Here is a 27,260-nt window from a genome sequence, read left to right on the forward strand (position 1 = left end):
TGTGGGTGAAAAACCACTTCTTCAGGTTGCATCTGAAGAAGTGGTTTTTTACCCATGAAAGCTTATGCCCAAATAAATCGGTTAGTCTTTAAGGTGCCACCAGACTCCTTATTCCATCACTGTTACAAGCCTGAACCAAGAACTTTGCCATTACTGTATGTAATTGATTCCTTTAACCAATTTTAACTCTCACCTTTCTTTCTTTAGATAAACAAACCTTTAGATTTTAGTTAATAAGAATTGGCTGTAGTGTGATTTTGGGGTAAGATCTAAGTTATATATTGACCTGGGTGTGTGGCTGGTCCTTTGTTATCAGAAGAACCAATTTTTTGATGAGACTGGTTGTAAAGAACCACTCATCTCTGAACCCAGTGTTTTTGGTGGTGATATAAGAACTGGAATGTCTGAGGAAACTGCCTTTATGTTTTCTTGTTAGCCAGTGTGGTGGAACAGGAGTTTACTTTTGTGGCTGGTTTGGTATATCTTATAAAAGAATAACCACCAGTTTTAGGTTGTGTTTGCCCTATTTCTCAGCAGTTCATCCTGAATTTGGCATCTTCAGTTGTGACCCACTAAGGCATGGTTGCAATGTCAGAAACACACAATAGCTTAAAAATAATCGTTTTGAGAAAATACATTTTATTAACTTTCTGCTAATTTGCTATCAGAACTACAAACTGTCTAACCATGGAGTGAAGTTGACTGATATTATTTCATAGGAGCCAAGATCTGGTTTAAAAAACCCTCAAACTATTCTAATACTACTAATTCCTAGCTCTTATCACTTTTCATTGTAGATCTCAAAGCACTTTGCAAAGGAGGTAAGTATCATCCACATTTTCTAGATGGAGAAACTGAGACACAGAGAGTGACTTGGTCAGCCAATGGTAGAACCCAGAATAGAACAGAAGCCTTTTCAGTCCCAGTCTAGTACCCTCTCCAGCAGGCTATACCGCCTCTTGCTAGGAAATGGACGTTTTGGCTGTAATCAGGGCTCTGTATAGCCATGACATTCTCATTAAGGCTCTGTCCCTGCTCTTGACATCTAGACTGATGGGCACTATGTTGCTTGCTTGAAGAATGACAGTGACAGACCACTCAAGAGTGTCCTGTGTCGCATCTATATATGCTACGTCACCTTCAGTGTTTCACCACACTACTGCTTAGTGCAGCAAACACCCTGCAGAACAGTTCATCATGCGGAGTATGCTCTGACAAACTTTACACTGCAAAATAACTCAGCTTTTTTTTTAAAATTGTACACAACATTACCAACAATAAGAGTATTTTTCACATACTACTCTCTGTGCTTGCTGTGTTTTACTGCTTCCTTCAGCGGTATTACTTTGTTACACCTGCTGAGGGTTGTATATCATAAAAATATGTTGCAAAATATTGACACATACAAGAAAATCCTGGTTCATGACTGGCTGAAGCATTGTCAACCCATGTCGATGGGATCCAGGACTGTGGACTCAGTGTTTCCAAAGCCATTGTTGAGCATCCACACTGCATTGTAAAGGTGGGTTTCCAATTGCTGGACTCGGGTCTTACAGTCATGATAACATGTCCATACTGCAGTATGCACACCTTCTGACTTTGGTCTGCGGCTTCAATTGCATCCACACTGCAAACTGATATGGCTTGGAACTGAGTCACAGCAGAACTTGGGCTCTGACCCAGCCATCCAGCGTGTTCCTAGAACCTGGGTCCTGAGTAAGTGCTGACCTGAGTCAGACTGATTTGTGTGTGGAAGGAAGGGGGGCTTGGGCTCAAACCTGAGTCAGAGCCTGGGCTTAGTGTGCAGTGTAGTCATAGCTTAAGAGGCAACAGGTAAGAAGTAGTTGTAAACACCTCCTCTCTACTATTTTGACTATTTGTTTGTTAAATAATCCTAACTTGTTTCTTCACATTTTCTGGACTATTCAGACCTCTTTGTCCCTCTGTCTGGTCTGATGTCACTTCACCAGAAGTCTGTGGCCCTATTGCCACTTACCTCTCACTTTCTATTGGAAACTGGAAATACTAGGAGTACTTGTGGCACCTTAGAGACTAACACATTTATTTGAGCATAAGTTTCATGAGCTACAGCTCACTTTGAGCTGTAGGTCATGAAAGCTTATGCTCAAATAAATGTGTTAGTCTCTAAGGCGCCACAAGTACTCCTGTTCTTTTTGTGGATACAGACTAACACGGCTGCTACTCTGAAACCTGGAAATACTAGATAACTCTCAATGGAGTTTTTAATAACAGAAAACAAGTCTGAATTGGCCACTGACTGCTGCCTAATATTCAGCTGGACTCGTAAGGGAAAGAGTTTAAAATACCACTTTCTCTCTTCACAGTACATCCATTTACCAACACTCCTCCAATCACAGGTACCTGCCTTTAAAGGTCTCTAGCTTATTCAGACTGAACTGGAGAGCTTTAATGCACCTCTCTCCCATCAGTCTTTAACAGTTCTAGGAAAAAGGAATCGCTACAGCTGCTGCGCACACCACAGCTGACTTTCAAGCGAAGCAGGAATTTCTCTTTGAAGCACCACCATTGAGGGGAGAATTAGTGGTGACACTTCAATGAGAAACTGCTACCTCCCCTTTCTCTGTGGCTGCAGCACTCAGCAATGCTACACAGGCAGCAAGACTGCTCTTTAATTCAACTTGCTAGAAGCTGAATTGAAAGTTGCTTTAAATGTCCCAGTTCATTATTTAAGGTGGACAGATTCCCCTCTTCTTTCTCCATCCATTCATCGTATCAGGCCAAATTCCTACCTAGCATAAACCCATGGACTTAATATAGTGCTATTGACGTCTATGGAATTACACCAGCAATGAATTTGTGCTAATTTGCATAGGTTGCTGATTGACTTCACATATTTAACCTATTAACCTTTCTGCTTTAATAGATTAACCTTTACAAAGGAACATCATTAATCAAATCAGTTTGATGAATGGAATTTGCATCTGAAAAAGTTCACACGTACTTATGTCTCTGATTCTAAATGATGTAGTTTTCCACTGATTGATTTTGCAGTAGAAATATGAACTTGGCAACATTTTAACCTGTCACAATCAGAGATGGAAAGGAACCAGAACACTGGACTGAATCCACTTGGACCTAGAGGAAGCTCAGATCCAGATGTAGGTCTGAACTTCAGAGCTGTCTCCTCTCTGAAATGTAACATATTTACCTCTGCTCCGCAAAGATAAGGAAACTGCAAACCAATAGGTTAAAGGCTTTAGTGTATATGACTGTTCAGAAGCAAACACAAATATTGTTATACCTGGTAATTCTAAGAAAACATAAGATACTCTGCAAAGAGCTAAAGGTCAACAAAACAGAAGAGGAATTTGCTGAGGCTGAAAACCTGACATGAATCACCATCTACTCTCTGTTTGGCCCCCTTATCCTAGACTGTAAAAAATTCAAGCCAGGACCTGCACAAATGATCCATATGCCTCCTGTATAGAGCAACCCAATGAAGAACAAGTGTGTTCACTGATAATGGAAGTTATCAACACCTCCTTCAGAGAAGTGAATTTGCCAATACCTGGTTGTCTAAGAGCTAATATCTGATGTGGAAAATCTCTCAAACCTCCCGTGCCTACACAAAATCATGCAGAACATAGTGACAACCAAGGTCCAGTAGTGTGAACTTCGATGACATGCTCAGTGCTTCATAATCAGGCTTCAGAGTGAGGCATAGCACAGAGACAATCTTATCACCACTAGAAGACAACCCCTCATGTCAATGGACAGAGGCCATAAATAAAAGCCCATTTTATTAGGCCACTCTTCAGCCTTCAATACAGTATAATACAGTGGTACTGCTAGCCCACTGGCATGGACATCCCAGCACTGTAATGGCTCCAATTCTTCTCTAATGGAAGCTAGAAAGTGGTGATTGGCAGCTGCCTCTTCTCCCAAAAAAGCCTTCACCTGCAGAGTCTCTCAAAATCTATCCTCTCCTTGCTCCTCTTCATTATCTATATAAGACCACTGTGACAGGTTGCAAGGCTGTGTTGCCAACAGCAAGCTATTGATGTCCAGCAGTATATAATTTTCCATGGAAGCAACCGCTATCATCCCACAGATGTCAAAATGTCTAAAATAAATTAGCACCTGGGTCAAACTCAACCAGCTGGGTCAAACTCAACAAAGGACAAGACCAAAGTGATGCTGTTTGAAAAAGATAAATGATTTGAAGAACTAACATGGCCATGGTGTTCCCCTTGTATTGAAAGAGCCTTCATACCATTCTTTAAGTTGTTGTGAAATCTTGGGGTCTTGTTTGACTCACCACTATACTTCAGTGCTCAGATAGCATGGGTGGTGAAACAAATCTCTATTCTACATTCAACTACCTAGGAAAATTTGCTGCTTCTTCCAGCTAAGTCTAGCCACAACAGTTCCAAGGAGAAAACTAACTGTACCTGGGATTGATGATGGAAGTAATATAGATGTTATAGCTTGTGCAGAAATGAGCCAATCCATATCAGTTGGACAGGCTGTCATGAGCTTATCATGTCTGCATTCAGGTCACAGGCAATTCTGAATAATAAATAATAATAATAATAATAATAAGTTCATTTCACATGGAACAGAAATTAAAATTTGTCAAGACTTAAGAAGCCACAGGGTTTGAATCAGGTCAAAAGGGAACATTTCATTTTGACATTACCAAAACAGTTCCTTTTTTTTCAGTTCAGTCAAAACTATTCAGTGAATTTGCACCTTCATTTGGGTCAGCTGAAACTGCCTCTTTTTTGGTGAATGAACTAATCACTGAAAATATTTTGCCCGACTCTACTCACAATGCCTAAGACAAAGCACATGATAGGTTGGGACAAAACATTCCCATCTGAAGGGCTCATTTGGGGAATGAAGTTCCAGAGAATATTAGACTAAACCATAGTCGGACCATCTTTAGGGCACATCACAAGAACAGTGTCCCCCTCTATAACTAGAAAGATTATGTATTTTTTAAAATTCTGTGTACACACTCCAAGCAGAATGCCCTAACATTTGGGAAAAACAAAGAGCAGAGAAGATTCGGAAGTCTATTAGAGACTTCATTATGTACATCTAATTTTCCTGGAAAGCTCTTTCATAATACAGGGTTCCATAATACAGATTTAAAATACTTGGTGTTTACTGTTATGGCAGGAGTCACCAGATGGCACTGTTATACATCGTCTCACAAGTTCTTTTCCTTAGTATGCAAGCACATTTTTATAGTCTTGGATGAAATGCTGTATTGTTGTTTTGTTATGCAGAATTCCTTGGAGAGAAGCTATGGCAGCTAACAAAATCTCTGCTCTTTATTTGGATGCAATTCTTTGGACAAATATGCTTCCTTGGAATCAGGCATTGGAGCGTAGGCTGAAATTTCTGTAAGAAGGGATTGCCTGTGTGCTGTTTGTGACTGCCTTTCATGCAGGACTGGTGTATGTGTTTAAATAAAGCAAGTTACACTTGGAATATACCCAGACTCCATGCCGAGGGTTTTTCCTCTAGTGGGAAATTGATCTGCAAGACTCCAGATTTCTCCTCTCACTCACCTGAGCTGGTATTAGTGGTAGGACAATGGTGCTGGAGGGACTGGGGAAATATGTTGCAAGGTGGGTGGTTAAAGGAAGTCTCATTGTAAATAGGCTTCCCCCAAGATTTTACAGTGACTTTTTGGCAGAAGCAGGAATAGAACAGATGTCCACACTCCCAGCCCTGTGCCCTCAACCCCAAGACCACCTGGCATCACAATTTACTTTGTTTTATTACCAATCAGGACAACTCTGAATGTGTCAGATTTCACACTTCAATAAATTGAAAATAGTTACATTTTAAGAACTTGTGTGAAAACACTTTGCTTCTGGTAAAAGGCCCTGTTTGTCATGTTTTAGCTAAGTGCAAGGCAAGCTGAAAGAACCAAAGCATAGCAGCAGAAGCACAGGCTGGGGACACTTTAATAGCTCTTGTTAGTGTTGTCATCACACACCTCAGCTTTTCACCACTTAGTTTTTCCCCAGTTACATCTCACTGCTAAGCCAAACAAGCTCTATATCTTACGTGCATCAACAACAGTCTGCAATGTGCACTTTAATAACCTCCTTCATAACACAGTAACAGCTGCTTGAGACTGTTAACTCTGCTGCGATAAGCAGTTTTACTTTCTTTCTTAAAAAAAAATCAGCAGTTTGGAAGTGCTCTGGAAAAACAAAAGCCTTTCTCTTCAACAAAAATGTTTTGTCAAATAATTAATTTCACTCTATTCCTTTATTTGGTTCTGTATTTTTTTCCTTCATCATATTTTCATTGCAACCTGTCTATGTAATATGATATTTTTCCTTTTTACTCTGTTCACCAATTTCTTACTCCACTGACACCCAAAGACAGCCCCACAACAATGGCAATGGAAGGAAGTAATACAACAATGTAGTTCTTGCCACACAATTTACGCTTATAGGGGAAAATCCTGCAGTCCTTATTCAGACACAATTTCCACTGAAATGCCATTTGTCTCATGCTGACCCAAGATTCATAGATTCAAAGGCCAAAAGTGCCCATTGTGATCACCTTGTCTGACATCCTGAATGCCGTGGGACATCCCCAAAATAATTCTTAGAGCAGAGCTTTTACAAAAACCTCCAGGCTTGATATGAATCCTCCATATCCTTTGGTAAACTGTTCCAATGGTTATTACTCTCACTGTTAAAAATGTACACTTTATGTACAGTCTCATTTTGTCTTGTTTCAACTCCCAGTCATTGGATCTTGTTACACCTTTCTCTGCTAAATTGAAGAGCCCATTGTTAAATATTTGTTCCCCAGGTAGGTACTTATAAAGTGTGATCAAATAACCTTTTAGTCATCTCAGTGATCACATGACTGCCAAATATAATAGTAAAATAATCTCTCTATGCCTACTCAAGATTCCCCTGTTTATGTATACAAGGATCACATTAGCTTTTTTTTGGCCACAGCGTCACACTAGGAGCTCATGTTCAACTGATTGTCCACCACAACCCCCAAATCTTTTTCAGAATTACTGCTTCCCAGAATAGAGTCCCCCATGCAGTAAATACGGCCTACATTCTTTGTTCCCGGATACATTTACATTAATCCATATTAAAATGCATATTGTTTGCTTTCCACCCATTTACCAAGCAATCCAGATCACTCTGTATCAATGATCTCTCTTCATAATTTAGCACTCCCCCAATTTTTATGTCATCTGCAAATTTAATCAGTGATGATTTCATGTTTTCTTCCAAGTCATTGATAAAGATGTTAAATAGTATGGAGCCAAGGATCGATCCATGGGATGACCCCACTGGAAAGAGACCCACTCAATCATGATTTCCCATTTACAGTTGCATTTTAAAACCAATCAGTTAGTGCGTTTTTAATCCATTGGTGTGTGCCATGTTAATTTTATATTGTTTTAGTTTTTTAATCAAACTGTTGTATGGTACCATGTCAAATGCCTTACAGAAGTCTAAGTATATTGCATCAAAAATATTACCTTTATCAACCAAATTTGTAATCTCATTTTCTGTCTTTCATCTGTGCCCTGAGATTATGAATTTATTTATTTAAAATTTCAGTAGAAAAACTAAGTGTGCCATGATATTAGCTAATGCAGAAACTATCAGGTTTCCACAGAGGAATAAAAATCATATGGCTTTTCTCATGGCAGCTCTTTTTTATTTGCATGCTAAGCACATTGTCACAACACAAGCAAAAATCAATTAGCTCTAGAGGATAATTCCCAATGACTCATTGAAATGTAAGTGATGCTGACAATTGAGAGTCTCTAACATGATTTAACTGTCAATGGAGATTGATCAGAAATTAAAATAGATGTGAATTAGCATTTTAATTTTCAGTCAACAGCTGCTTTGATTTAAAATAAGCCTCATTATTTTTGCACAATACCCATCCACTCTAAATACTGTATTTGTCTAAAAAAATAAATCTAAAATATATACTTACATATTATACAGGGGTACATATTTATACTGGGTGTCGTCCTGCAGATCATCATATCAACTAATCTCTCACAAATGATGGTAAAGTTAGATAAATAGTGGGAAAAATTCTAGGCAAATATTTTGGCAAACATGAAACTCAAATTTCAACTGACCAAATTCATTCCCCTTTTATACTCAATTTCATGAATATGCATACAAGTGAATATTTGTTCATACAGGCATTTGTGGACAACTAATTTCAGTGTAACTAGAAGTGGTTTCATGACTTAATTACTTTTTTTAAAATGCAAAAGCAGACTGATTTTACCAGGCATTTGGAAATGCAAAAGCATTCTGTTACTCTGCTGCAAGAAGTCAGAGCCTGCCACCAGCAGAACTGTCGTATTGTGACCATGCAACTACTGGAGTAGTTCCATTCTAGGAAAGTCTCTTTGGTGCCCTCATGGAGCCTAAAATGTGTCTTTATAGCAAACTCCTTCCTTCCTCCACCCCTATCAACCTGCTCACTATGGCCCTGAACCAAAATCCATTAAAATCAATGAGAGACCTTCTATTGACTGCAGTGGAACTTGGGGTTAGGTCTTGCGTAAGGTCAGAGTGATTGTGAAACATTGTTTGTGTTTTGGGAATGGCAGAGCCACTGAGACATGTTAAGCACTGTATGTGTGCCAACCCACCGTAGAGGATATGAGAGAAGAGAAAGTAAAAGGACGCTATTTTCTGCTGCTTTCTGAAGAAGAAAGCAGAAGGCATGATAGGAACGACGAGGACGAGACAAAGCTCTGCCACTACCTATCGTGTGACTGCGTGCAAGTCACAGCCATTCTGTCTCAGCTTCTTCATCTGTAAAAGAAGGATAATAATTCCCTACCTCATGCACAGGGTGTTCAGGGTTGATAGAGTGGACAACAGCACTTTGAACATATTGATTTGTAGGTAGTGGTGTAATCAATAATATTGCATATGTGGGAGTCTGTACCCTGTTCTTTGTGTTATTTCAGTCTACAGACTACGTTTTATTTCATTTGGAGGAGTAACTGATGATGATTGTCTCAGTGTAACTGCAGAATGGGGATTTTATGGCTTAGACTCATGTGTTCACAAGCTTTTTAGGAGGACTGTAAACTCTGGTTCACTGCATGTCACCATCATAAAGCACCTTTTTTAAAACAATGTAGAAGGGGAAAATATTAAGTGCATAGTGTTGTCTAGGAGAAAGCACTGATGTGAATGACTATTACTTATAGTACCTTTGGTATTTGCAGTGTCAGTGAGAGAACAAATATTATCATGTTGTAAAAGCCATCAGTTTTTGTGCACAAAATCTCATTTGCTGTATATTTGTTAACCTGCCTTTCCATGTATCATTTTAATTCCTTTGAGCATTTTGTGGCAAAGCTGCTGTTGGCTGCTGTTTCCCCACAAATTCAGTCAGTTACTTACTGGAGCATACCTGAAGCAGCCATGAGGTTTCTCCTGTGTTCGTACAGCAGCCAGAAAAAACAGACTTCTCAGTCATTTAAGGAGATATGAGTGCTAACTATGTAACTGTTTTTTGGAGTGTGTTCTTATTTTTTTACAAAGTGGGAAGGGCAGGAGAAGACTGGTACTCCCCTCTCACAAATAGGAGAGGGAAGGTAATAGGGTGATTGGAAAAGGAAGTCACCCGGGAAAGAAGAGGAATATGGGTCACTTCTTACCTTAGAGCTAACGGTCCAGCTAGAAGACTACTCCCCACTGCAGATCTCAACTCAACATTGGGTTGGACTGATTTATGGTGGGAAGCTCACAGATTTGCATGCACTTAATCAATTCTCCTTTTTGTAATACTAATTCTATATCAATTGACATAAATCATAAGCCTCCGTTTTGCATCACAGCTACTCCACCAACATCGTTTTCTACTGATACTCGGTCTCTCTGGGACTAGAACAAAGAGATCCCTCGGCTTCTAGATGCCCATTCCCTGATTCTTCACATCAGAAGTGCTCCTGGCTTCTACACTGGTACTCTCTGAAGGGGGTACTCTCTTAAAAGGGATCTACAGAGCACATGACTGTAGACCGTGCTGCCCTGTACCGCACCCAAAGCTATTACTCTTACTGGTCGACATTCTTCAAGAGTGAGAATTGTGTACAGCAGCTGTCCTCCACTAGGTCCTTTTCCCATTACTTGTGGAAATGAGTTCACACAGATTAAGGGATACCTTTCCCTTTTGTGGTGTCATTCCCTCCATGCTATGCAGTAGAGGGGGACAGGGTGGCCTAAGACCTTGCACTTGATCTGCCTGCGCAGAGGAGACAGAACAGAATCATGGGTGAGTAGCATCTCATTTCCCACCCTCAACAATAACCGAAAGAACATATTCAGTAGAAACAGCAACCTAAGCATCAGGGCCAGCCTTAGGGAAAATAGTGCCCTGGGCAAACTTGTATTTTGGTGCCCCTGGCCCCAGTGGGTGTGGCGCCCCCCCCCGGCATCCATGGGTGCCCCCCATTGTCTCTGGACCATGGGATCCCATTCCCTCTTCACCCCAACCCGTGCATCTCCCTGCTGCGCCCCCAACTCCTGCATCCACATGGGGAAACTGACCAGGATGCACGGAGCAGCTGACATTGCTGCTCCCCTTCGGAACACTGCTCCTCCTCACACACCCCTAGGGTGCTGTGAAGGGGGCAGTGGGGAGCAACATCAGGGCTCCCTGCATCCAGGTCACTTCCCCACCTAGGCTGCATAACGGGTGGGCAGGAGAGCAGCAGCTCCTGATGCTCGCCTCACAACCCAGCCCAGCCCAGGTGGGGAAAGTGACCTGGATGCAGGGAGTGCTTGGTGTTCCTCCTCACTCCCCTGACCACAGTCCCCTAGGGGGTCACGGAGGACCATTCAGGGGTGAGCAGTAGCTGTTTGTCACCGCTCCCTCACCCATGTTCCTCCACTGAGAGGAAGCAGGGAGACGCCCCCCCGCCCATGCAGCTCTCCCAGGGAACAATTTCTGACACTACACCAGCAGCGTGTACCTCTGCACTGCCACATGGTGCCCCCTTGACCACTGGGCACCCTGGGTGGTCACCTGGGTGGCCTATCACTAAGGCTGGCCCTGACAAGCATACATGGTGGTGAGACAAAGCAACCAGAAAAAGCAAAGAGTAGGGCTGACTGGAAAACAATTCATTTTCAAGAAGAAATTAGGTTTTGAAGTTTAATGCCTATGTGGATGAAAATGAGACTGTTAAAAAACTTTTCATGTAAAAAACACAAGAGAAACCCAGTAGAGAATAGCCATTAACCTGGTGGTGAGGGCACTCACCTCAGCATACATGTTGGTGAGACAAAGCAATGGTTCTACTGTAATACAAGTATATAATCCTCCCTCTGGAGGGCTAAATCCCTACTATATATCATTGTTGTAAAGAGAATGCTTCTGAGCATCACCACACCAGTGCCAGATTCCTTTACAGTTTAGTAATGTTTGTGCATTAAACCACTTACCAGGGCTTACAGGAGCATCATTTGCTTGCTGTAAAAGCATTCTTTTCTTCTCAGCGAGCAGGATGAAAGCCTTACTTATGAAATCAGCTGTACAACCTGAGTCTTCGGCGGAAATACTGACCCTTTCCTGAAGAGCTTATAAACAGCATTTCGTGTGTTACATACTTAACTGCATACTGTATGTTGATGCTCATTGTTTATGAGTACTTTGAAAAGTTCCCAATAGCCTGAGAGATAGAGATAGCTGTCTGGTCAATGAAGTTCCCGTTTTTCCTTTGAAATTCTGAGACTGGAATCCACACTGCATCACTAGCTGCCTCAAAACTAGGGTGACCAGATAGTAAATATGAAAAATCGGGACCGGGGGGGCGGGGGGAGTAATCGGCTTCAATATAAGAAAAAGCTTCAAATATCGGGACTGTCCATATAAAATCGGGACATCTGGTCACCCTACCCAAAACAGATGCTTCCTGGAAGAGATATTCTTTCAAATTAAGAGCTGGATATGGCTTGACTAAAACAAGGATGAGGTGAATTTATTAAACTTTGATGGTCTCATCTTTCTGAATTGAGTGGGGGGACTAGTGCCCCGTTTGCTGTAATATTGAATACCCACATACAATGATATCCAGGGATAAAAATGAGGTTCTAGAAGAAGGGTGAAAATGAAAAGAGAAAGAGGGGCATCCCTAACTACCCTCCCCCAGGTAGCACTGGAGACAGGATGTTCCATGTGGTAACACCCATCAAAATGAGTCAACATTTTTAACCCACGCTATGAAAATATTCCCAATTCTTTCTCCACTCTTATATTGGCCAGGTACTGGTTAGTTTGTAATATTTCCACACAAAAAAAAAGAGTGATATGGCATACAAGCAGGAAGGTCCAGAGAGGTAGTGCTACTGGCTGAGGAACCTTTAAAACATCTTTTCACTTTTTTATACAGGTGACACTCTTCAGAGATGGTATATTAGTAAAATCAAAACTCCTGTAACAAACAGAGCTGTTTCTTAACTGTGAGCTATGGGATCTTCAATATCACAACATTATGTTTAGAGAAGCTTTAAAGGTTTCTAAAATGTGCTAACTTAGAAGATAGATCTTTATCTCACAAATGGACACTAAGTTCCGTGTTAAACTTGCCCAAAGTTCTGTATTTTTGGATCTTCAGTTTTGATTCAAGGCCATCTCTCATTTTGAATATAAAACAGAGTTTGAATTCCATAATTGTGAAATATAAAGTGTAAACAGTAGAGAAACTTCTGGTCTTAGCTTCTCTGGTGAAATTCATAACAACTCCATTGAGGTCAGTGGATATTCCAAATTTACACTGGTACATGATTCGGCTCTTTATCAGATTTTGCTTAATATTGGTGGGGATTTTGTGATGCTATTTTTGCTCCTGCATGGAGCATGAAACATGCTGAGAATTACAATAAATAAAAATTTTATACAAAATTGAATGAAAATTCAAACAAAGCATGTTTTCTAGTTCTTACCAAGGTCTATCTTCATATAAAAATGTATGAAAGTCATATATAGCTACTAGGTATTTAACAACAACACCAGTGAAGTTAGTTTTATTATACAGCAAATGACATTCTTTCCCCCCTTGCAATTAAGCAACCCCAACAAAGTCTATGGGGTTGCATGATTGCAATTCTGGGCAGAATGTGGCTCTTTAGCTATATATTTCTTCACAAAGAGGGAAGAAATTAAATGGTTTTGCTTGTCTTATTACAACAACTAGATGTGTGAAAAACATAAAAAGATTAAGGCTCCAGTTGTTAATATGATTAGGGAAACATCAAAGTCAGTTCTGCTGTGAAATTAACTGCAATAATCATTCTCTGAATGGTCCCAAGTCACTACTGTGGCTATTTATAAAGAGATGGGATTCAAGCTACTCTGACACAATGGTTTCAAATATTTTTGCTATGAAGGATACACTGAAAATAGCATCTTTTGTTAAAGAAGGCTCTTTTGGCAAAGGTATGGGTGCTGCCCTCTTAAAATGATAGGGAAACTCCCTACAAACCAGAAATACATTTGTAATTGCAGTCACACAAGGTAAAACAGATGCTGTGATTCCACATAGGAACTATGTTGAAAGAAGCTAGAGGAGCTGGTCATTTGAGGCATATGTAAAACAGCTGAACACTTTTGATAGAGTTCCTAAATCAATGCTTGAAAAGAAAGAGCTCACTAAAGGCCAAGAGTTAAAGGACCCAGAATCACCCGTAGAGGATAGAAAGGCAAGACAGCAGATAGAGCATCTCTTTAAGCGGCAAATACTTCTGCCCACTCCTCCGCTATGCAACAGAATCAGTGTACCTACCTACATGGGGAAGGGCAGAAGAGAGACAAGATTCCAGGACTCTGGACATGTCTTACATGTCTCTTACATGTAAGACATGTATCTGCATGTCTTACATGCCACAGATCCTAGGCCCATAAGGCTTACTGTACTCGCAGCATGCTGTAGCAATTAAGCCAAAATAAAGAGGCACCAAAGGGCGTATGTTTCTACCACTACTTTCCTCCCACTCTGTGTGTGTGTGTGTGTGCATACATGCACATACATGCAGGGAGAGAAGTGGTGGGGGGGGGAAGAGTGTAAGTGCTGTGACATGTCTTGCTCCTCCATGGACTGGGGTTGGATGATAAGGCCAGATTTTACCAGCCAAGCCTGGCTACTCAAGTTTGGCACACGGATAGATTTTGCCAGAAGTGCTGATCTCAAAACCAGCCCAGCCTTTGGAGCATCCTTCTAGAAGAAATACCATTTAGAATGAGCATATTTCCAAAAGAGTTAAGATTCATCATAGTTACTAGCAGGAGATTGAATCATAGAATCATAGGACTGAAAGGGACTTCAAGAGATCTTCTAGTCCAGTCCCCTGCATTCATGGCAGGACTAAGAATGATCTAGACCAGTGATTCTCAACCAGGAGAACGTATGGGGGTTACGCAGAGGTCATAGAATCATAGAATCCAGGGGGTACATCAACTCATCTAGATATATGCCTAGTTTTACAACAGGCTACACTGAATGCACTTGCGAAGTCAGTGCAGACTAAAATTTCATACACACAAAATGAGAAAGTAAGCAATTTTTCAGTAATAGTGTGCTGTAACATTTTTGTATTTTTATGTCTGATTTTGTAAGCAAGTAGTTTTTAAGTGAGGTGAAACTTGGGGTACATAAGACAAATCAGACTTCTGAAAGGGGTACAGTAGTCTGGAAAGATTGAAAGCCACTGATCTAGACCATCCCTGACTGGTTTGTGTCTAACGTGCTTTTAAAAATCTCCAGTGATGGAGATTCCACAACCTCCCTAGGCAATTTATTCCAGTGCTTAACCACCCTGAAGGAAGTTAGGAAGTTTTTCCTAATGTCCAACCTAAATTGTCCTTTCTGCAATTTCAGTTCATTGCTTCTGGTCCAGCTTGGTATCATCCTCAAACTTTATAAGTGTACTCTCTATGCCATTATCTAAATCATTGATGAAGATATTGAACAGACTCAGAACTGATCCTTGTGGGACCTCACTTGATATGCTCTTCCTTCTTGACTGTGAACCACTGATAAACTGTTTGGAAAACGTTCCTAGTTATGCAGCCACTTCATAGTACCTCCATCTAGGTTGTATTTTCCTAGTTTGTTTACGAGAAGGTCATGCGAGACAGTATCAAAAGACTTATTAGAGTAATTGACTAGAGAAAGGTGGAAAATAATACGTTTGGCTTTACAGTTTACAGCAGAGTATCTCAAAGAACTTGATACACTTTAGAATTCTAATACTTCCCCCCAGGGTAGGAAAGTTTCATCATTTTCATTTTATAGCTAGGGAAGCTGAGGTACAGAGACATTAAGGCCATGTCTACACTACAAAGTTTGGCCAACAAAAGTTACATCAGCATACACTTGCCATAGTTAGTGTATCACTCGAGCACATGCATACTTGGCTCCTTGTGCAATACTCACCAGGAATGCTTGTGCTAGTGCACAGTGTGGTGGCGCCATGGGTAGGTGCCCCAGTGTGAAACTCACCATCCTCTGGTTCACTGTCCTTTGGGAAATTTTGGCAATGGATGATGGGGCAGAGACAAATCACGCAGGAGTGACTGGGAGGAAGGGGTCAAGTTCCCATCATGCAACTTTCATTTCACTTTCATTGTGATGCAAGTGTTCAGGGCCATTAATCATCTCCTGTTGTGCAGAACTGAGACTCTAGGCAATGTGCAGGACATAGTAGAAGGATTTGCAGCAATGAAGTTCCCAAACTGCAATGGGACGATAGATGGCATGCCTACGCCTATTTTCACACCAGCCCACCTTGCCAAAAAATACATCAACAGAAAGGGCCACTTTTCTTCAGTCATACAACCATTGGTAGGTCACGGGGATGCTTCTTCAGGGAAGGTGCATGACACCCACATCTTTAAGAACACAGGACTGATCAGAAAGCTTCTAATTTGGACTTCCTTTCCCAACCAGAGGATTACCAGTGGGAATGTTGAAATGCCAGTAGTGATCCTGGGGGACCCAGCCTAGCCCTTGCTTCCCTGGCTCATGAAGCCAAACATGAGTCACCTCAATAGCAGCAAGGAGGTTCAGCAGGTGCGGAAAGACAGTTTAACATCCTTTCGGTAGACTGAAGTGATGCTGGCATCGTTTACTCACAATACTAGATATCAGCGAGAAAAATATCCCAACGGTTATACCTACTTCTTGTGTCCTGCAGGATATTTGTGAGGCAAAGAGGGGGAAAATCTGCTGTAGGGGTGGTATGCAGAAGTGGAGCAGCTACCTGCAGAGTTTGAATGGCCAGACACAAGAGCTTTTAGAAAATCTCACCACAGAGCTATATAGCGGAGGAAGGCCTTGAAAGAGCATTTTAAGACTCAGCAACAGTACCATGGTGTAGTAGACTATACTTTACTTGGCCCTGAAGTTTTGTGGGGTATTGGCATCCTGTGGTGCACATTTATGAATATAACACGGTCTCTGTTAATGCACCTATCAGTTATGTGGTGCTTGCTGTACATTAATTATTATACTGTGTTTGTCACTGATACTTTGAGTTCTGTCGGTCTGTAAAATTACAAGTAGTGGGCATCCTCAGTAGTACTAGGTGTTCTGCAGCATATGTTGGGAAATAATAAAGAAGAATTATTCAGCAAAAATGGATTTTTATTGCATACCAAAACCAGTAGAAAAAAATGCAATAAGACAAAGACAATAAATACTTCTGAAATAAATTAATGGAACAGAACTTAAAATGAACGGAGAACATCTGTCCATTTTGGCTATGCATACAACAGCTGTGGCTCTCACAGGTCAATGTGCATGAAGCTGTGATTGTTTTTACTGTCCCCTGGTGTGGAGTGGTAGGGGTATGGATGTCACCCCCAATGACACGTGGAATGTCAGGGGGTTGTAGGGAGACGCTAAAATGGAGTTCTCCATTGGCTGAACATGGAGGTAAGCCTGTAATTTTGTTGACCTACAAGTTCAGTGAGTCTGCAGCATCTGAGTTTGCTGCTAGAGAAGCTCTATTATGTACTGGTGCATCTCCCTCCGATTCCTGCACCTTTCTCCTCTCCAGTTTCCCACTCCATGCTGTCTGTAATATTCACTCTCTAGGCCCTGGTCCAATGCAGTACTGGTTTGTGGGATCTTGCTGAATGTATCCTCTTCTTTCTTCTCATCTGGCTCAGTTTTTCTGCAGGTGTGGAGGGCGAGACCCCCCTCTAGGCCACAATGGCAGCAGCTACAGATAAAACAGAGGTACTACTGTCAGTATAGAATAGGGTGACCAGATGTCCCAATTTTATAGGGACAGTCCTGATTTTGGGGGCTTTTTCTTATATAGGCACCTTATATACCCCCCACCCCTTGTCCCGATTTTTCACACTTGCTGTCTGGTCACCCTAGTGTAGAAACAATGGAAAGATTATTATGTTTCAGAACCCCCCTCCCTTGGTCCCCAAAAGTTTAAAACAATATATGGTTATTGACACCGCAGCTCTGGAGCACCTCAGTAGAGCACCATTCTCCAGTCCAAACCCCAGCCCTGGTGAGTATGGCCTTCCATAGGGATGAGGGGAATTGTTCAGCTGCATGGAACAATACAATTTTGGCCTCAGTTTCCATGGGTCTGAATGCAGGGCAATGGCACAGAACACTGGCACTGTTGTCCACAGGTAGTGGTGATTTTAGCTGCTATCTCGCTCCCAAGGCTAACAAAGGCACAGAGAACACAGCTGCCACTGGTGTCCTGAAGCCATCTGGGCCAATATGCCACTAGTCTGTTTACAGTAATGGTGGCTGCCAGTCATTGTGGAATGGCTGGGAAAGTGTCCTACTATGGAGGAAGAAATAAGGAAGCAACCCTTAGAAACCTTCAAGAAAGGATTGCAGAGTACCTCCATGGAAGTTTCATTGAGCTCTTTCAGGAGAATACAAGGGACATCACTGTTTACATAGACAAACTGCTTTGCATGCCCACTCCACAAGAGCTCTACAGGGAATGAAAAGCAGATATCAACTTCATCTCTTCTAGTATGAAGAAATTAATGAAAAGTCACTGCCTCTGGCCTGCTACACTGGGGTCAGGCTCCATATATATATATTTAAATATTGTAACAGGAAATGCATTCATACACTTACCTGAGGTTCCTTCCCCTGCATCGGGCTCACTCGTGCTCAGCTGGTGGGACTGACCAGACTGCAATGGAGTATTGAACAGATCCTGCCTTGTGGCAAAGCTGAACCCCCCAGTTGCATGTCCCCCATCTTCCTCTTCCTTCTCCCTGCAGTTCATGGCAGGGGTTTATCTCTCAGGTTCTACCAAAGCATCCACAGCACTCTGCAGGGTGATGATGGGATCTTCTCCAGGTATGGCATTCAGCTTGGTGTAAAAATGGCAGGTCTGCAGCTCGGCCCCAGATTGACTGTTGGCCTCCCTAGCCTTCTGGTATAGCTGGTGCAGTTCCTTTACTTTCACAGAGCACTGCTATTTATCTCTGTTGTATTCTTTCACCTGCATCTCCTGTGCAATCTGTTCATAGATGTTCACTTTTCTACTACTTCTCTATAGCTGTGCCTGCAGCTTCTTCTCCCCACAGGCCCAAAAGAGCCAATACTTCCTGTCTACTCCAGGCAGAAGTGCATCTGTAGCATGTAGCCAGCATGGTCAGTTGGGCAGTTGCACACAACCAAGGATTGCTGCTAAGTGTGCTTGCCCAGCGGGGCAGTCAACGTCATTTCAAAAATACGCAGAGTTTTTAAAAGGAGGTGTGCAGCTTCCCGTCTCTGTGACCCCTGAGCAGTGGAGTTCACAATTGTGACCAGAGCAGTCAGTGTCAAGCATTGTGGGACAGCTGCTGGAGGACTGCTAGGGTCAATATAGGTCACATGGTGTTGACCACAGTACATCAGCCATGGCTTAATGTCGTTTGGGGAGGTGGTATTACTGTGCTGCTGTAACGGGGTGCAGACAATGGGAGTCAAATATGATCATATAGACACATGTACAACTAATTCAATGCATGGCAGCTTATGTCAACCTTTCTTTATAGTGTAGACCAGGCCTAAGCAAATTAACTACTGTCACAAAAACCAAGTTGGTGGCAGAGATTGTGAAAAGAACTCAAGGGTCCTTTATGCCAAACCCCTGCTGTAAACCTTAGGCTATGCTAAAGGGTATGGACACAACTTGAAAGATTGAAAGTTGCTTTCTGTTGTATTTGTGTGCTTTTTGCACACACTGTACACTCAAAATGTTACAGAACACAAAGTACATTGAAATAATGGCCAATAAATTGTCCAATTTTTATTGCTATTTAGAATGAACAAGATCCTGTGGTCTTATTTAACAGTTTTGTAGAGTCACAATGGCTTCTTTAATAATGATTCTCCTCAGCCCATTTATATGGAAAAAGACTATGTAAGGGGAAGCAAGATAAGGGAAATTTTGTACATAAGTATCCACATTCAGCATGTAGAGTTCAGAATAAAATAACTATCTAGCTTCCTAAGAAGATCAGATTTGTTCATACTGCAGAAATTTCACTTGAAAGAAAGGCATCTTTTGTGGTAGAGTCTGGGCATGAGAAAAAGGGTTGGCTTTTTTACCTGTCACATTACATCCTATTTCCTTTTCAGAGGAAGAAAGATCTTTTAAAAGGCTTCTTTTCAAGGGCAGAGTCTGTGTTCTTTTTAGATCATTGTGCTAAAAAATTCACAGGGACTTTGATGGCTTTGTGCTACAACATACAAAGCAGTGTGCACACTTTTCCCCCTCATTGGCCCTCATGCACTTATGTGAGTATTGATTTACATTGGCTGTCTTGCCAGCTATAGCAGCTTTAAGGATATTTATGTTGAAATTTGTTTTTGGGTTAGCAGATGTTGTTAGCATATGCATTCAAAATTTAGCTAACATTACCTCCCCCATAATTAATTCACTTCACTGAAATATGCTGCCTGGCTGTTCACAAGCCCTGACTTGAGCATTCCAAACAAGAGCTGGCTGCAGCTGCATGCTCTAGCTAATTCTTCTCCTCACCCCCACCCCCAAGTTGCCATTTTATAAGCACAATCTCACCCTCCAGAGGTTCTGGTATTGCTAGATAACACACTTCCTAAATAATATGCCCTTGAGCCAGGTGTTATCTCATCCAAACATATGCTTTCTTGTGCTTAATTTTATCACTTTCTGAAATGAGAACTTTTTTTGTTTTTAAAAAGGCATTTTAAGTACCAATCTTTGATTCATCTTAACGTAAAAGAAACCCCCAATGTTGCTAAAGTAGAGCCACAATATTTCCAATGCCTATTTACCCTATGCCTATTCACCCCATACAGACTCTCATTTTTAGATACATTAAATATGTCAAAGCTAATCTACAAAATTTTGATCCCACTTTCCTCAAAAAATAAGAAAACAAACCCCCCCACACTAAAATCTCAATGAATTTTGTGATTAGGGATAGAAGATATTAACAGGAAAGCTGCCTCCTGAGCTCCTCTTGTGGCCTGCGGTCATTCTGAATCCCTGCCTCTGTTCCCCCTCTTCAGAGCCCCTTAACTCCACACAGTCTCATCTAATAGCCACCCTTCTTGGCATCTTATTTTATTAACACAAAGTTCCAAAAGTAAACAACAAAATTCTTTCACCTAACTTTAAACTGGCCACAGCCCCTCATCTGAAGAAGCAGAGAGCAAGAAGAGACGATGTAGACCCTGGAGAAGATGTAGGGTCTGCCCTATCTTCTTCCAAAAAGGAAAAGATGACTTTTAGCTAGGTCTTCTTACCCAGCTCTAATTCCCTTCCTTGGGTACCACTTTAGGAGATCCTCTCCCTGCAGTTTCACTCTGCAGCTTTTTTCCCTTTCCACAGGCCTCTGTTTTTCTACCTTCCCAGAGGCCTGGTTTAATCACATGGTTTGCTTCATACTCTCAAACCCGAGAACTCCAATTAGTTATCTCATGGTGGGCTGGGACCTCTCCCCCTTTATAAGGGCCAGCCATATTGTGTCAGATATATGGTCAACACAACAGGAATAAAAACAGCTTTTTGACTTCAAACTTCATGTCTGCCTTTATGCTACATTGTAGTCACCTGCTTTCCTAAGGATCTCCCAGATTAAGACTGATAGAGTATAGTGGTTGTAAAATGCACGTACAAATGCAATCAATAAAAAAGGTACAATGTGGTGTTGATATCAGAAAAGTTATAATATTCTGTAATATCTTTCATTTATATAGTGCCAATCAAGAGATTTCAAAACAATAGATGTACAAGGATCACTTCCCCTTCCAGCAAAATGCAGCCAACTCTTAGGTGGAAAACGGTAATTCAACAGCCTCAGCAATACAACAGTTGGGAAATTTGAAATAAAAATTCTGATCACACTTGTCCACGAGCAGCTCAAATTTCAAATTTAGCTGTTGGACAAGAACCACCACCACTTTTCAGGATGTAGTCTCATGTTTCCTGGAAAATTGAAGTGACATATTGTTGCAGCTGTGATTAGCAAATGGCAGTTCTCTGCATGCTGCCTGTACTGTTTTGAACTACTATACCAGTTTTCTAATTTTTTATTCTCTTTATTTTAGCATGTTTTACTCTGACTTGGACTTACATGTTTTGTTTATTTTTTGCTTTGATATATATTAACATTCCACTGCTGCCATCTGTGACAGAGTCTGAACTGAAATAATGCAATGTATTTAAAATTCTAACAAACTAAATAGTGGGGAATGTCCATCAGGTTTGAAATCCAGAATAGCAGCAATTTAGCCCTTCATAGTGCTGCCTGCTGTTGCTATGAGTGCTCAAAGTGATTGTGTTCATGAACGGTTCGTTCTAAGTCCCCTTCAAGCTAATAGAGAGTACCCCAAAGGGTTGAGATTTCACAAAGTTATAAACAACTGAAAACTGGGGATTATAATGGGAAGTCTTTTGTAACCTTAATAATAGTGGCTGCTATTCACCTATAATTAAGACAGCTAATATAAGTGGTCTAATTTTCAGAAATGCTGAGTACCAACAACTCCCACTGAAGTCAATGGGAGTTGTAAGTGCTCAGTACCTTGTAAAATCACACCACAGTAATTTCGTGCCTAAATATGGCTACTTTGGGCACCCGCATTTGAAAATTCTGGCCACTGTCTGCATTGCTTGAGCAGAGATACACTCTAAGTAAAGTTTAGAATTGTAGCCTCCCCCATTCAGAATGATACAGGAGAGCAGAGAGGGAAAATACCACACACTAAGGGTGTGATAGTTTGCATTAGAATTGACAATTTTTTGGTGGTGATCAATTCTTATTCTTTATTGTCCCCACTGTTGGGGGCTCCCCAACTACTAAAGAAAGAGAAACAGTTAGGTGAAACAGGATTTAGCATTTTATTATAGTTGTCAAATTAGTTGATCAGAAGGAGCCCTATAATACTCAGAGCAGCCATCCCCACATATTTCTCCTAATGTTACCCAATGTGTGACTACTCTGTCATGGAGTGTTCTTTGCTCAAGGATACTATGTATTTGAAAACAAGAAGCATTAACTGGTTTGCTGTATTTCCCTGCTCCCAAGGAACTTCATAACCTTACTCTGCTGCTAAAGGCCAAGTCTTTTTTGTCTTTCTAAAGTGTGTTATACGATATATGATGTATCTAGTGAATTAAAACAATCCTTCCCTTGAGCATTTGGTCAAGTTCACAAGACTTTCACCTTTATTTCAAAATTCAGATGGAAGCCCAGCTGAGATAAAAAACAATGACAAATCTAGTCTAACAAAGATCCTAGGCCAAATGCATCAATGGTATAAATTCCATTCACATTAGGATGTTTAGTCCAGGGTTGAATTGGTCCCTGTGTTCTTAAAAATTCTTCAGCTAGATCTACAGTAGAAAAGGTTTGCTTGTACAGCTAAATCAATATATGTATACAGGGAAACCCTCCAAGTGTAGGCACAGCTTCTATCAGCCAAAGGGTAGTTTTGCTGTAGCTTATACTGGTTTGGTAAGCATCTTTGGTAAAATGATACCAGCATCTACTAGGACTTTACAGGTCAGTATAGAAATGTCACAACAATAAGAAAATAATAAAAATCACACCTCTAACAGCAAAAGTTTCTCATATAGACCTGGCTTAAGAAAAAAGACTCACTGTAACAGGAAGCGCCCCCTTCAGGACAGCTGTGTCTGTAGTCTTTAGACAGTCCTGGCTCTGGTCAAGTCATACCCCCAGAACTGGAGGCAATGGTTTCACCTTCTTTGGGCCTTTCTGGCCCCAGCTTTACAGCTGGGCCATTAAGTAATTCAGAGCCCTTCTGGGGCTTTATCGTTTTCCAATTGTAGGCCACTTCCCCAGTGGCCTATGAAGAGGAACCAGGCTCACCCACTACTCCAGGTCCCAGCCCAAAGACCCTAAGAATGATAGTCACACACCACCATGTCCCTTTAAAACTAAACTGTTTTCAGTTCCCTGGGCCACATCCCCATAGCTCCAGCCTTCATTAATGCTTCACCCTTACTTCAGGTCTCTTATGTTCAGGCCCAGCAGCCAGCCAGGAGCCCTTTCTCACTTCTCCAATCTCTGCCAGCACTGAGCTGTCCATGGTGCTGCAATTTCCTTTGGTCAGCCAGGCACATAATCCACACTCCTCTGGCTCCAACAAAGAACCAACTGTGGGCTGCACTGTAGCTCCTTTTATACTAGCCTGCAACCCTCTGATTGGCTGCCTCATGTGTAGTCTCTCTAGGACGCTTGGAAGACTTAGTTCCACTTCTCCTCTCCTGGGACAGATGTGGCAGGACCCTGAGGCCTCCAGCAGGGGACCTCTAGGTCTATCCCAACCCATCACACTCACTCAATAGCTATAGCCTAAAGATTTCTGAAGCTCTGTTAAAGAATGATAGCTAAAACAAAACTTAGCTGCACGCTTCAGATGGAGGGGTTTTTTTTTAATGGAAATCTGATTTATTGAAGTTACAAGACTTGTAAGTCTGAAGAAGTTTAAAAGAGATGCTATCTCCCAAAGCCACAACTGGAACTGACAGTAAGGATCCAGGAGCGAAATCACTTGTCCCTGCTTCTGCTACCTTGTAAACTGTTATGGTAGACAGAATGGGTAGGTTTTGTTTTTCAATGCTAGCAGCTGCTTGATAAACTGTATATCATGCTGCAGTACTCTGGGCAGCCCTCCTTGTCAATAATTTCTATGATGGTGCTGCTTGGCTTAACAGGCACTGGTCTCCATTCTATTTTTTCTTTTCATTCCATTTTTATTTGTGAATTTGCAAAGCCAACAAAGGGCAACCAGAAAAACAGAAATGAGCTCCACTATAAATTTATGGTACCACAGGGGTCCAGCACAAAGTGATCTTCCCTTGCATTTCAATCCCCACCACATTTCCCCTTTAGCTCTTAGAGTTCTAGAAACAATCAGGCTAGCTAATATAGTAACCAGTTTAGAAGAAACTGCTTCTTTATTTGATGTCAGATTTGAACCAATCTTGCAGCTATCCATGCCCCTGTTAGGACAATTGGATTCTTTTGATGCTAAGATTGACACTGTTAATAAAATCTCTCCGGGGGAAAACAGTAGAGAGGAGCCTATAGGGGATATAAAGTGTCCTGGGCTTTGAAAAAAGAATGACGGTCCCCAGACACTAACTGTTGTATTCATTGTTAATCACAATCTAGGCATGGTTAGAAAAGCCTTTAATATAACCACATACCGAGTCTGTCTTTAATAACAGGATGGATAGTGGCAGAGCTGGATTAAAGCAATCTAGACTGAGACCCTAAGTTTCCCCCTTCATGTAGATTTATTAGAGTCATTACTTTATCAGGAGATGTAGCTCTACTGTGCTCCATTTCTCCCCTTCCCTCCCCCACACCCTCAGGCAGCAACAGGGCCTTTTCTCCTCATCCTTCCACAGAACAGTGGCAAGGAGGCCTGATCTCTGTTGACAAGTGTGGGTGACTTCCTCTCTATTCTAGAGGTAGCTGCTTCTCCCCCAGATGGAGGTCATCTACCTCAGTTGCACTCAATTCACATTCTCCGGCCTTTTCCATAACCATAAGGGCTATAAACATGTTTTCCCCTAAGTGGAATCGAGAGTTTTATATCATCACATGACTCTTGGAGCCAAAACATATACCTGTTGTACCTGTGCCTTTATTTGACCCTCCATGGTGGAGGATCTAGCTAATGCTATGCTGCTCTTATTAAATTCTAGGTTGGATATTAGGAAAAACTTTTTCACTAGGAGGGTGGTGAAATACTGGAATGTGTTACCTAGGGAGATGGTGGAATCCCCTTCCTTAGAAGTTTTTAAGGTCAGGATTGACAAAGCCCTGGCTGGGATGATTTAGTTGGGATTGGTCCTGCTCTGGGCAGGGGGTTGGACTAGATGGCCTCCAGAGGTCCCTTCGAACTCTGTTATTCTATGATTCTATGAAATTCCTTATTGTCTGTTCTTCAAGATACTGGATAAAAGTTCTGTGTACAAATCCTCGACATGTCTGTTCTTTAAGTTGGTGCTATAATTGTAGTGTCTGTGTCTTATGAGACTGTATGTTGCAGTTAGTCAGGGGGGAAATGAAATGTTATGTATAATAATAAAATATATATATATTTCAAGATTTATCTAAAGCTACCCAAGCTCAGTGTAAAATAATATCTTTTGCTTACGACATAATTTGTTTTTTTAGGTTTCCTCTACTGCTTTTCTCTTCCCTGCCAAGTTTTAAATTAATCAAAGATCAAAAGCATTTTATATTTTTGGACTAAGTTGTTGGCAAAACATTTTGGCTTCCTAAATTCAGAAAAGATAACTCTGTTAATTATGATAATGTTTCTGACATTGATCCAATAGATTATTGGATTTGAGACAAATGAGTGTAATCTACTATATGACACAAAAAACAATTGTTAAATAATCAGAGATATATAGTATAAGTGTGAGATTTCACAAATTTCATGTTTTCATGTTACTACCCCTTCAGTATCTCTCTTGTTTGAGCAGCTACCTTTGTAGAGAAAACATTATGAATTCCTGATATTGATCTGTGCACAAATTTATTATGATTTACTATTAGTTTTGAATGAAGTGTCAATAATTTTGAAAAGAATTAAAAATTGGGTCATAGCTAGAGCAGGGCAAAAAAAAATTAGATAAGTTTATTTGACCAAAAATGTAGCTTTGGTTGATCTGAAACTATTCAGAAATTTGATGTGAATAGTTTCAGCCATTCACAAAACAGCCAAAAGAGGAGGAGAAGAAAGTAGTGATGGGGGCAGCTTAGGTGCTACTGCACCCTCATCCTTATAATCTTTAGTCCCATTATTAGGGCACTCACCTCGGATGTAGGAGAGCCATGTTTGAACCCTTGTGCCCAACCCATTCCTTTTTTTTTCAGAACTGCCACCAAACCAAGAAAAAAATGGTTATTTGCCCAGCTCTAGTTACAGATTTTTATGTCATTTTTGAGCGTATGTATACTTATGTAAGGGTTAAACAGAATTTGATCCAGAGCCTTTAAAACAGAGGTCACTTCTCTGGAGGACAATTATGAGAAGTCTCAAACAGACAAACAAGAGAATTTCAAGAGGACTCACCTCTAATACATTAATTTAAATTAGTGCCTTATACACTAGGAAGATTGAAAAAAAGGAAGCAGGTCAATTCATTTTGTCTCCAATTATAATATTTCTGTAAACACTACCGGTACAGTATTTAAAGTGCTTCTATACCATGTGCTTCACAATGCATTAGCAGACCTCCCAGGTTCCTTTATGCTATATCACTTCCATTTGAATCGTTTTCTCCATACAAATCTTTAGTTGGGTGCTATCATTTTTCTGTGTCGCCATTAAGTATCACAAATAACAGGCTTAAAACTGCCCCTAGCTGATTATGTTTATCAGACCAACACCAAGCCACTTAAATGATTGGTAGGATTAGACACAACAACCTCAACACTGAAACAAGAGTTTTACTCAGGCCATGTCTACACTAGCAAGTTTACAGTGACAAGCTGTACCGATGCGGCTGCGCCACTGTTAGATCGCTTGTGTAGCCGTGCTATGTCGACGGGAGAGCTCTCTCCCATCGACATAATAAAACCACCTCCATGAGCGGCGGTAGCTGTGTTGGTGGCAGAAGCTCTCCCACTGACATAGCGCTGTCCACACTGGCACTTCTGTGGTTGTAACTCATGTCATTCAGGGAGGTGATTTTTTCACCCCCGAG

General features: G+C 41.2%; 1 protein-coding gene across 9 annotated transcripts in view; it reads right to left on the reverse strand.

Moving 5' to 3' along the window:
* The window catches only part of RGS7 (regulator of G protein signaling 7), a 416,293-nt gene that overhangs the window by 144,776 nt on the left and 244,257 nt on the right, over positions 1-27,260 (reverse strand). Inside the window, exon 1 of one of the 9 annotated variants that reach the window (XM_037895313.2) lies at positions 23,534-23,665. The exons of the other annotated variants lie outside the window; for them this stretch is intronic. The gene's annotated coding sequence lies outside the window, so the exon portion shown is untranslated. Of the gene's footprint in view, positions 1-23,533; positions 23,666-27,260 lie in introns of those variants that run through there. 9 annotated transcript variants of the gene reach the window in all.

Source organism: Chelonia mydas, chromosome 3, assembly GCF_015237465.2.
Source record: "Chelonia mydas isolate rCheMyd1 chromosome 3, rCheMyd1.pri.v2, whole genome shotgun sequence".
NCBI classification, from domain to species: domain Eukaryota; kingdom Metazoa; phylum Chordata; order Testudines; family Cheloniidae; genus Chelonia; species Chelonia mydas.